Source organism: Capsicum annuum, chromosome 9 (assembly GCF_002878395.1).
Source record: "Capsicum annuum cultivar UCD-10X-F1 chromosome 9, UCD10Xv1.1, whole genome shotgun sequence".
Classification (NCBI taxonomy): domain Eukaryota; kingdom Viridiplantae; phylum Streptophyta; class Magnoliopsida; order Solanales; family Solanaceae; genus Capsicum; species Capsicum annuum.
The window spans coordinates 142,715,849-142,727,164 of NC_061119.1; the positions used below are offsets into that span (position 1 = coordinate 142,715,849).

The window sequence follows — 11,316 nt, forward strand, 5'->3', positions numbered from 1 at the left end:
CATTCATGTGGAGGATTGTTGGGTTCAAAGTATATGAAAAAGTGTGAATAAAAAATGGAGAAAAATGATGGAGAGAAGGGAGACACCAATTTAGAAAGTGTACTCCCAAATTGGAAAGTTCGCTCTTTCTTTCTCCCACATTGGTGGAAGAAGAGAACTTGTGAGTGTTTAAAATAAGGAATACTTACTCCACATGGTAAGTGAGGCAAGAAATAAGAGATGCCTCATGTCGTCATTGTCGTCGCTCGCTCGGTTCGGCTTCAGCTTCGGCTTCAGATTTGGATTTGAATTTGGATTTGGATTTGGATTTGGATTTGTCAAAAGATCGATCGATGAGATCTATCTTTTTGGACAAAATTTATTCGACAGAAATTTAATCCGAAGGGAAAATAAAAAAGCAGTAAATTTTTCTATGTTTTAATCCTCTAGTTATATGCATGGCACTGTTTCGAACTGATGCTTCTAAACGATGCACTATTTCGAACTGATGCTTCAAAAGGATGCAATCCTTCAACGAAATGACACACTGATTCATGAAATGGTCTGCCTGTTTAGAAAAGATGCAATCTTTGGACGAACAGACATGATTTTTTAGGAAAGGTCATGCCTTTTAAGTGAACCATTGCCACTTTTCAAAAGAAGCATATGAAGGCTATATAAACCTGCTTTCATCCACAGGTTTAGATACAAAAATTTTCTGAAATAAAAACTTTCTTCTTGTCTTCAAAAACATTCTGTGTGGTCAATTAAATTGTTAAGTGAGTTCATAGAATCCAACAATTTGAGGTACCGCTATTGTTCGGATTGTAGGTCATTTTATCCTGGGAGGAAGATTCCATAACCTCAGGTACAGTGAGGGAAATTATTCCTTAAGGACACTCCGTGAAGTCGGGGGACTTCGCCTTAAATTCTGTTTCATCTATTTTTGCTGAAATCTAATACACTTCTTCGATAGATTATTAGTAATCTTGTGTTGAAGGTGTTAAAGAACATCAAAGGTATTCTTGTTTATACATGAACTAGTGTTGAAGTTGGTGTTGCATATATACAGATTCGTGTACCCGAAATACATATAAAATAACATTTGGTACGTCAACCAAATTTTGGGACTATATATATGTGCATAAAGTGGTATTTGAACTACATGTTTTATGCCAATAGATTCGCATTGCATAAAATATACATCAACAGTATTTCTTCTTTCAATTCATTTTCTTGCCTCACATCTTTGCCTTTAGATCTTTATTTCCCAAATTTCTGTGTGTTGTAGTTCTCCCGACTGCCAGAGGGGGAAAAAAAGGTAGAGAAAAATGAATTTAAAGAAGATATTTTTTATCTAAACCATTGATTTAACTCCAATTTTTGTGATAGATCTTCTAGACTTTTGATTTTTCTTCATTGGAAAACCTTAAAAGGTGAGTTTTTTTTTTGTTAACAGAATGGAGCATATATTCTTTTGTCATTTTTATTGTAAAACCTGTTGTTCTATTTTTGCAGCATGAAGAGAGTGACAGATGATGTATATGATAGCCCTTCATTTAAGCTACCATTTGGTTCTTCCCATGGAGAATCGTAAGCTCTTTATCTTTTGTTCATTTTTTTCTCCATGTGCGATGATTTTTATGTACATGACTATCAAAGCTTTTTCTTTTTTCTCAAAATAAGCATGGTTTAAAGTGGTTGAGAATTCTTAGCCACCACTTGCATTTAAGAACACTACAAGTTGACTTATAACATAAATAGACGTCTTGAGTTAAACTTTATATAGATACTCAAACTATAATTTGTTCCAATTGAGCACAAAAATCATGTTAGATACTTTTAGTTAAAATTTTAGAAAACATTTGCGTGTATTTTCAAGTATCAATTATGTAGATACATTAACCAATTAAAATATATCACCTGCTTTTATTTTATGCATTGACCTCAATAAGCCTTAAAACCTCAAACATGTTCCAATTGAGACTGATGTGTATAACTGAATGAGATAATTCAATTTATGTGGTTAACTTAATTACTTAATAGATATTTGAGGGTACGCACAAAATTCTTTCAAAAATCTTATTATCATTTGTTTAGATGCCCAACTAAAACGTGTGGTAGATAGCGTCTAAATAAAATTTAATAACAAATACTATATTAAGCCTTGAAAGTTTGTGCGCATCTCAAATATTCAAATTTCTATCTCCAACTACTACATTTGTTGAAACTTTGCCTACCAAGGCTTAGTCACGTATAAAGATATCAGCTATCTTTACTAGAATTTGAGCTCTAATCTCTCATGTCTCATGTTTCATTCCTGCCTTGGTATACTATTCTCATTCTTGATCCGGGGGTCTATGGGAAACATCCTCTCTACTTTTTCGAAGACAGCAGTATGGACTGCGTACATTTTACCCTCCCCAGAGTGGGAATACACAGGGTCTGTTGTTGTTGTTGAGATCTAATCTCTCATAATTTCACCCACTAAATTTACTGTAATACCACACCCTTGATTTTGAAGCAATGTACTTAATTGACTATTAATGTCTACGGCTCTGATGTATTTGTTTTTTCTTTCTATCAGATAATTAGGTACGGTCAATCGCAAGTTCGTGAAAGTTGTTTGGATGGAAAAGGAGTGGCAGCCACATAGATGGAGCTGGTTCTAGTGCTATTGCTTGCAAACCAAAGCTGATAGCTAATGATGCATTATCGTATTTGAAGGAAGTTAAGAGCATGTTTCAGAACGAAAGGGAGAAATATGACATGTTCCTTGATGCTACGATGGACTTTAACGGACGAAGGTTCACTACTACAATTTGCCTTACTGTTGTGATGCTCATTAATTTCTATTATGATTTTTGGTTATATTGTGGGACTTAACTGCATAAGTCATTGAATATTCCTTGCAGAATTGGTACCGTTGGTGTAATAGAAAGAGCGAAAGAATTGTATCCTTTCTTGCCCAATTGGCTATGAAATAATCCGCAATGACGATGATAAGGCTACTCCGAAGAAAACAGTTTACGCGGAACAAGCAAGCAGCTTAGTGAACAGAATAAAGGTTAAGTTTCCGTCACCTTGTGATTTCAATAAAAAATGTCGACCTTTTTCTTATTTTAAAAAACTCTAGTCCTAATTTACTGACTTATAACTTCTAGCAGGAATGTTCAAAAAAGGAACATGAGTGCAAATCCTTCCCAGATATTAATGTTGCGAAGTCAATTGATACTTCTGCTAGGATGGATGCTAAGGAGGAGGCGAAGAACAATTTCCACATGGACAAGCTGAGACGAGGTACTAGAAGTGTTGTTCCACCTAGAAGGATCGATAATTGGTTTTGGGAAGGAGGAAAATCACGTGAGCAAGGCCAAAGTTAGTTATGGAATTTGTATAGAAGTGTGAGAACATCATAGGAAGGGATAAGGATGTTATTTCATATTGGGAATATTCTCAACTCTTTCTTTGTTCTTGTCAACCCCTTCCTGACTTCTAGTTTTAAATTTCAAGTGTATTTCTTTGTTTCGTTGTTCCCTGCAATTTTCCCTATTTTGTTGTATTGTATGTTAATTATATTCAGTAAAACATAATAAAATATATTAGTGTTTGTATTGTGGGATTGTGAGTTGTTACAATAAGCATGAGTGGGAAAATAGTACAAGGACGTAAAAAGGTGTACAATGAGGCGATAATTTTTTTTTATTTGAATACTTAAATATTACAGACGATCATCATGTTCTTGTTTCTTAGTACTATTTTCTTAAGTTGTTACAATAAGCAGGTTGTTGTACATCTCAATGACCATCTAGATTTACTAGATGAATTCACCAGATTCTTGCTAGATTCAGTTACTGGCAATCTTTTATTTAACTTGGAAGAGGATAAAACGTTGAAGAAGTAAATAGAACACTTTTGTCATGCTCTTTGAGTCAAATTTACAGCATTGCTACTTGGATTTAACAGAACTACATATTCAAATAGTTTATTAAAAACTTGAATTGTTGTATTTAATTATCCATCATCTTTTTATTCTGTGGAATGACCCTCCAACTCATTTTTTCTATTTTTCATGCTTTTTCGATGTTTAAAGTATTCCTAAAGTTGTCCAAAGTCATTTATAATGACTTATTGGGACAAATAGTTTGGTTACCGGGAAGGTTGCTTGATTTTTGGAGCCATTTCTCTATACTGCTCTGGAGTCAAAACATCATGTAAAAGGCCCCATATTCCATATTGGCAGTCTCATTGGGGTTTTAGGCAGGGGCGGCTCAAGCGCATTAGAGGCCTAAGGCCAAAATCAAATGGAGGCTCTAAATTTATACATAAAAATTAACTTTTTTTTTATAAAGTCTATTGCGTTCAAATCTTCTTCTGTGACATAGTATTTTAGATAAATCAAACTGATTCGAATTATTCTTTTTATATAAAAAATTTATTTTTTCTACAAATAATATTTAAATTTTTCAGAAAAATCTATAATCTATTATTACTAAAAATAAAATGAGGCCCCTCAAATTCGGAGGCTGGGGGCCCTTGGTCAAGCTCTTGAGGCTTCCGGATTGCAAACTAAGATAATTTATAAATCTACAAATTAATTTTCAAATATTTTTTGAAAATATGGTTACAAAACGATTTTTAAAAAACTGCAAAGTAATTATCAAAAATTGAGTTTTCTATAGAAATGTAAAAAGTAAATTTAAAAATAGGTAGCTAATAACTAACCTAACTATTTGTTGTCTTAAACTGTGAGGTTTTGTCCTCTCTTATTAACTAGATAATTTGACCGCGCTTCGTGAAATCATAAAATACCTCGTCAAATTAATAAATAATTTAAAAAAATATTGAGAGCTCAATATTCTAAAAAGTTCTTGATCTAATTTATTATTAATCCTTAAATTTTATGACTTTTATATTTTAAAAAAAAATAAGAATTAGTAAGAAAAAGTTTCATATATCAAGAGGTTAATACACATTTTTTTATATAATATAATTAAAGTATATGTATTTAAGAATTTAATTTTCTTCTTGCTTTTATTAAAAGGTAAACTTATATTCGGATAATTCTTCTTCAATTCTATATCCTTTTTTTTTTTTGACATTTTATCCTTTCATAATTCATATTTATCTTTTTTTTTTTGTAACTTTTCATCATCATCTAAATAATTTTCTATTGCTAATTTTGTCTCTATCCTCTATTATCTATATATCCTACTTTTATTCTAAAAGTAAGCTTACGAATCTTTATTTTTTATTTCTAACTTTCTTGCATCTCCAATATTATTATTATTTCAATATTTAAATTATTTTACAAATAAGAAAATGCATCTCAAATAAGAGAGAGAAGGGTGAATAATTAGAAAAGTATCTTACCTTTTTACACAATTTTTATTAATTTTTTAAGTAGAAATATTTAATACTATTATTAAGTTGTGCCTTTAGATCTCATGACATGACGATTGTAGATTATAATTGCTTTATGATCTCAACTACAATCAAGAATTATATGAAGATATTGTAGATATTATTATAAACTTATTGTATTTTAATTTATTAAAATGAATATGATTAACCCAAGTATTTATATTATTACTATCAAATTCTTTTTTGCTATTAAAGTAAAAGAAAAAAGCAAATCGTTAAAGAAAACATAAATTATTTTTTGCATCATAAAATACACATAAAGAATAATATATTTTATTAATTAATAAATATTTCTTTTAAGCCATTAATAGTACTTTTTGAAGTTTGGTTTGTAATTAGCACCAATAAAATTACAATAGTTGTTGCTTAAACAAAAATAAAATTTACAATAATCGAAAAATCATGGAATTTCATATTATAGAAGTTACATATAGAGAACATATCCATGAACGCTCACACACACACACCTATTTTTTTATGTTAACCATAAAAAATAGATGAAAAAATTCAAAATTAGTGTACAATTTTTTAAGCTCTTGTTCAATAGCCTTTTTGACAAACGATCAACCTTCAAAAGCTTATAAAATTTACAATAATAAAAAATCATGAAAGGACATATTATAGAAGTTACATATAGAGAACATACCCATGAACACTCACACACACACCCCTATAGTTTTTACGTTAACCATAAGAAAATAGATGAAAAAAGAAATACAATTAGTGTAGAATTTTTTAAGCTCTTGTTCGATAGCCTCTTTGACAAACGATCAATCTTCAAAAACTTATAAAATTTACAATAATAAAAAAATCATGAAAGTTCATATTATAGAAGTTACATATAGAGAACATACCCATGAACACTCACAAAAATACCCCTATTATTTTTACGTTAATCATAAGAAAATAGATGAAAAAAGAAATACAAAATTAGTGTATAATTTTTTAAGATCTTGTTCGATAGCCTCTTTGACAAACGATCAACCTTTAAAAGTCTTCTTCATAAGCTTGAATTTAATACTACAAATAATAATATAAATAACACTATTTCAAATATAAAACAAAAGGATACTCTTGAGTATGAGTCTCATGAAATAAAATATTGTGATTTTATATAGATGAAAATGGAGGAACATCATATATAAGTTATCTTCAATTTTATAATTAAATAATTGAAGGTTATAAATATGAAAACTTAAAAGTTATGAAGTTAATGACATTATTAAGAGTAGAAATTTAATTTATTTATTATATATAGATATAAATTTTACTTAATATAAATCAATCACATTAATTATAAGGAAGATAAAAACAATTAACAAAATATTCAGAGTTTGATTTTTGTGTGTGTATCTATATATATATATATATCCTAAAGTAACATTAAATCCTAAATTCAACGTTGATGAATGAAGCATCAGTGAATGTGGTAGTTCTTAATTAGTATAGAAATATACTTATGTATAGCTACTAATTGTTTCGCTAATTGCTATCCCCATGATGGCTTTTTTAGTTTTACTAATGGTTATTGTCCTTTTTGACCCTTTTATTCCCTGGGTGGTAACATCAACCGGGGGCTGGGGGTGGGGTCCATAGCATGCCTAAGTTGGAATCCATATTCTTCATGGAAATAGTCGCTGCAAAGTCAGGCTTGGGGCAGAATTCATATTGTTGGGCCTTACCAGGAACCAAGGGGTTGTCTGGAGTGACTTATTTTTAAGTGTTTTTTATTTTTAAGTGATTTTTTTTAGTTTTAAAGATGTTCAATAAAGATAAAAAGTATTTTTAAGCATTTTATTTAAAATTTAAAAAGTACAAAAAATAAGTTAAGAATCAAAAGTAGTAGGCTGCTGCCTACTTTTAGCTTTTGGCTTTTAGCTTTTAAGTCAGTATAAAAAGGTTCATCCAAACATCCTCTTACAGTTAGTTAATTTTATGTGGCTTTTCGTCACGATCCAAACTGGGGCCTAGGCCATGATGGGCACCCCAAGCCCACCAAGACATGAGATGACCTCTTAGCCCTTTATCATAAGCATATTGAAATAAGAAACATGTGGAAGTCAATCCATAATGTAAAAAGTTTGATAAATAATAAAAAAATGAAGTTTGAAAATCCATAATGTAATAAGTTTGATAAATAATAAAAAATGAAGTTTGAAAAAATGTAAGTCCAGACATGACCCCAACTATATCAAAAGAAAATCGAAAGAACGGATATGATAAAGTGATTGAAAACTAACAAGGCCTTCCAAATGATGGAGGGCTCACCACTTCTCACCAGCTGTCTAATAGGATAACAGATCACTTAACGTTGCATAGGGTCACAAGAAACAGACTCCGAACCTACATCATAAAATGATATAGCGTGCGGGGATGGTCATTACAGTGAGTACTAGATGCAACTCAAGGAAAGGAATAAAATATACATGTACCAAAAACAGTCATAAAACACATGATCATACTCCATAATAATTATGAAATAAGGGGCAGGTAAAAAGGAACATAACGATATAACCGTTTAAAACTTAATTTTGAACTACGTAGATTTCATTACTATCTAGTAACTGTCATGACCTGAACCAGAGTCCTAGCCGTGACGGACACCCCAAGCTAACCAAGGCATGAGATGACCCCTTAACCTTACATCATAAGCATAGTAATATAAAGAAATTGTGGAAGCTAACCAATAATATGAAAGAGTTTGATAAATAATAAGAAATGAAATTTGAAAGTTTCAAAACCAGAAAAACCACGACCCAATATTTTCTATAAGCCTCTATCCACCAAACTTCTATCAAGTTGGGACATGACTCAACTATGACAAAAGTGAATCAAGAGAACCGATAGTCGAAGGATGGAGGACTCACCACTTCTCACCAGCTGTACAAAAGAGTAACAATCCACCTAACGCTACATAGGGTCACAAGAAAAGTCCTCCGAATATACACCATGAAATATTGTAGTGTCCGGGGACGGCCAGTATGATGAGTACTAGCATGAAAACCAAGAAAAGAGATAAAATATGCAATTTACCAAAATCAGTTATACAACAGGATCATTGTCAATAATAAACTTGAAATAAGGGGAAGGGAACACAAGGACATAACTTTTTGAGAATTTACTCCTGAACTATATAGCTTACACCGACCTTCAGAAACCTACGGTCTATATGGGTCTGTTTTGCCCACCGGAGGGGCTCCAATCTATGTTAGCCGCATAGTTCGAGGAATAGGCTAAAGTCGCCAATAGATAATAACCTCTCAAAAATATAACTGCAAATCACCACTCAAAGCTGGTATATAGCACTAATAAACCTTCATCATCGGCAAACGTGGTTTCCAGTGTTGGTCGCAATAACTACTCCTTCACGTTAGAGCTACACTATTTCCACTAAGCCTAATTAAAATATTTTCACATAGCATTAACCACAAAGTTTTCCGTTGAGGAATTCTCAAATTGGTATCGTCATACCAAGATCCTCAAGCCACTTTATAATGCTGTACGTTTTTATTTAACTATTTAAACTCCAAATTTTCAATTTAAAAATCCAATATAGACCATTTTGCCATTTATGCTTAATAATGTTTCAATTTATGCTTTACAATGTTTCAAAAGAACGAGTTAAACACTTAAAAATATCCATTAGAAACCAAGTTAGGTAATGGTTTGAGGTTTATATATTTACCATGCAAAACCCATATCCATTATGCAATTAAGATACCAATTTTCCCTCTTTTTGTAAATCACAATTCAGTTGACAATCATTATTGAAACATAGAAAACCATTAAAACATAGGAAAACTCATACAAGTATATCACCACCAAAATCCTCAACCCTAACTTCAAACAACCATTAAAACTTACAAATATCAAGTAAATTTCACAATTTAAAGATAATTGAAAACAAGAGAGTGTCCAATATGCCTAAAGATAATTAAAAATAGGGGAGTGTCAAACATACCTTTTGGAGAGAAATTCCTCAAAGATTGTAAGAAGAGAAGCTCTATACGTGAACCCTAACCATACTGCATTTTAACCTTAGCTTTAGAATAAGAAATGACCTTTTTTGAGAGAATACGAAAGTTTTAAGGCATAGAAATGGGTTAAGTGAAGGTAGGATAGTTTATAGGATGTGAAAGGACTAAAATACCCTTAAAACTATTTAAAATTGATATCCCATTAATGAAAACGAGGGGAGGGAAGGAGGGGGTCATGGTGCAGACCCCAATGCAGAGGCCTAGCCTCACGACGTGGGCCCCATTATGAGGCTCATCCTTCGTGATGCAAGGCCTAGAACAAAAGCTAGGAAATAAGCCCTCGCGATCCCCCTTGCACCACGAGGCTATTTCCCACCGGCTCTCCCCTCGACACACAACCTCATTTTGAGTCCCAAACCTTTCCCAACATACCCGAACCCTTCTCGAAGTGTTTCACACTTAAGTTAGGGGTTATGTAAGATCATTTTTAACTTATTTTAGACTCTGCAAAACATGAGGTATTACATTATCTCCCGCTACACCATTGATCACCGAATGAGAGATTAGGACACTTTTATCACAATATAAAGAAGAACATAGAGAAACTTAAGAAAAAACTCAAAATGCATTAAGAGAAAATATAAGATTTGTACCTTAAGCTGCCTCGTCCAATGTTGGAAACAAGAACAGGTATTTGGTTTTAATGTCCTCCTCCAATTCCCACGTAGTCTCTTCTACCTTTTGGTTTCTCCATAGCACCTTAACCAAAGTTATCTCTATAATCCTTAATTTATGAACTTGCCTATCAAATATTTTAATTGAAACTTCCTCTTACGACAACAAATATTCAATACCAATATCCTCAATGGGCTCCATTAAGAAAGGATCACCCGAACAATTCTTGAGCATAGACACATGAAAGATGGGATAGACCGATGCCAAGCTCTTCGGTAATTCCAACCTATAAGCAACATTTCCAACCCTCCCTAAGATCTGATGTGGAACAATGTAACAGAGACTAAGCTTCTCATTTTTTCCAAATGTCATAACTCCTTTCATAGGAGAACCCTTCAAGAAAACCCAATCACCAACCTCAAACTCTAGTTCTCTTTGCCTCATATTCACATTGGACTTTTGGCAATTTTGAACGGTTTTAATCCTTTCTAGAATCACCTTCACCTTTTCCATTGCTTGATGTACCATTTGTAACCTACATAATTTTGCTCACTTACCTCATACCACCTAATCAATGATCTACACCTCTGACCATAAAGGGACTCAAAAGGAGCTATTTGGATGTTGGAATGATGGCTATTGTTATATGTAAGATTCAAGCCTTTAGCATATCCTCTAAAGTATGAATAGTATGTTTTGTTTGCCCATCCGTCTAAGGATGAAAAGCGTTACTAAGTTTCACCTTCATACCCAACCCTTCTGGAAGTATAGCAAAAAATGACAAGAAAATTACATACCTCGATAGAATATAATAGATACTAAGGCCCCATAAAACTGAACTATCTCCTGAATTAACCACTTCGTATAATCCTCTCCCAAGTAATTAGTCCTTAAAGGAAAAATGTGAGAAAACTTGGTTATTCTATCCACAATGACCCAAATAGAATCGTATTGATTCCAAGATTGTAAAAGACTGGTAACGAAATCCATATAAATCATTTCCCACTTGAGAGGTTTCATATGGCCTCAAACGTTCAACCTTGACTTATTGACAAACCATATATTTGGCAATGAAATTTTCCACAATCCTTTTCATATTATTCCACCAATATAATTCTTTCAAGTCATGATACATTTTTGTCAAACCCGAATGAACCGTATATCTGGACATATGAGCTTCAATCAAAATCCTCTATTACAGCCCATCTATATTAGGAATGCATAGACTCTCTTGATATCTCAAAATGTTATCTTCCTTAAT

At 32.3% G+C, this 11,316-nt stretch overlaps 1 long non-coding RNA gene across 1 annotated transcript; it reads left to right on the forward strand.

The window, feature by feature from the left end:
- The first annotated feature begins 1,180 nt into the window (after window positions 1-1,180).
- On the forward strand, window positions 1,181-3,595 carry LOC124887387. The gene is made up of 4 exons (XR_007045023.1): window positions 1,181-1,572; window positions 2,567-2,786; window positions 2,895-3,046; window positions 3,147-3,595. It is a non-coding gene; the product is annotated as an uncharacterized LOC124887387 (long non-coding RNA).
- The last annotated feature ends 7,721 nt before the right edge of the window (window positions 3,596-11,316 follow it).